The following is a 1607-nucleotide window of genomic DNA, read 5'->3' on the forward strand; positions in this document are numbered from 1 at the left end:
AAGGATCCAACCGTACGGATGTCAAGATTCTATATATTTTAGTGATAAGAACCAAAAATTTAGAAAAAATAAATATATTTGGTTTAACGTTTTAACAATCAACTAGTAATTTGACTAGTACTTCTAACTAGTGTTTAATCCCATATGATGATTCGATATTTTTAAAAATATTAATGAATGATCCAACCGTACGGATGTTGAAGATCTGTATATTTTAATGATATGATAAATTTTTAGAAAAAAACAAATATATTTTGGTTTGCCTTTTTAACAGTCAAAGAGTAGTTTGACGAGTACTTCTTACTAGTGTTTAATCCCATACTGATATTTCGATATTTTTAAAATATTAATGAATGATCCAACCGTTCGGATGTCAAGATCTGTATATTTTAGTGATATGACCAATAAGTTTAGAAAATAATAAATATATCATGGTTTGTTTTTTTAACAGTCACTAGTAAGTTGACTTGTACTTCTAACTAGTGTTTAGATCCCATATTCCTCATTTGATATTTTTAAAAATTTTAATGAATGATCCAACCGTACGGATGTCAAGATCTGTATATTTTAGTGATATGTCAAAAAAATTTTAAAAAAAATAAATATATTTGGTTAGCTTTTTTAACAGTCAACTAGTAATTTGACCCGTACTCCTAAATAGTGTTTAATCCCATATTGATGATTCGACATTTTAAAAATATAAATGAATGATTCAACTGTACGGATGTCAAGATCTGTATATTTTAGTGATATGACAAAAATTTTGGAAAAAAATAAATATATTTGGTTTGCCTTTTTAATAGTTAAAGAGTAGTTTGACCAGTAACTTCTAACTTGTGTTTAATCCCATATTGATGTTTCGATATTTTTAAAAAATATTAATGAATGATCCAACCATACGGATGTGAAGATCTGTATATTTTAGTGATATGATAAAAAAATTTAGAAAAAATAAATATATTTGGTTTGCCTCTTCTAACTAGTGTTTAATCCCATATTGATGTTTCGATATTTTTAAAAATATTACTGAATGATCCAACCTTACGGATATCAAGATCTATAGATTTCAGTGATATGAACAGAATTTTAGAAAAAAAATAAATATATTTGCTTTTCTTTTTTAATAGTCAACTAGTAATTTGGACCACTACTTCTGACTAGTTTGGAACGCGTAGGTAGGGGTGGGGGGGTTTAAGCTTAGTTTTTTATATATAATTTTGTTTAATTTTTGTGTGTAAATATTTTTAGTAAAAATGTAATTTCAACTATTGGATTATTGTGATAGTAGTTGAATATGGTCCGTTAGATATAATTCACCGCGGATCGCTGACGTGGCTCTAAATACAACCGCATTCCTTCGAATTTAGGAGTATCAATTTTAGTATGGTTATTATTGTTATTATTATTATTATTATTATTATATAATTTGATAACTTTTACAGGACATAAATATTAATTATATTTTCTTTACAAAGATTATTATATTCTAAATTTTAAAATTTATTTTGTGAGAATTCAATGTTTTAGAAAAAGTTTAATACCATGAATTGGATCAATTTTATCATAAATACCACATTTTATAAATATTTTTAAAAAAAACTATAAAC

Source organism: Apium graveolens, unplaced genomic scaffold (assembly GCF_009905375.1).
Source record: "Apium graveolens cultivar Ventura unplaced genomic scaffold, ASM990537v1 ctg7040, whole genome shotgun sequence".
Taxonomy (NCBI): Eukaryota; Viridiplantae; Streptophyta; class Magnoliopsida; order Apiales; family Apiaceae; genus Apium; species Apium graveolens.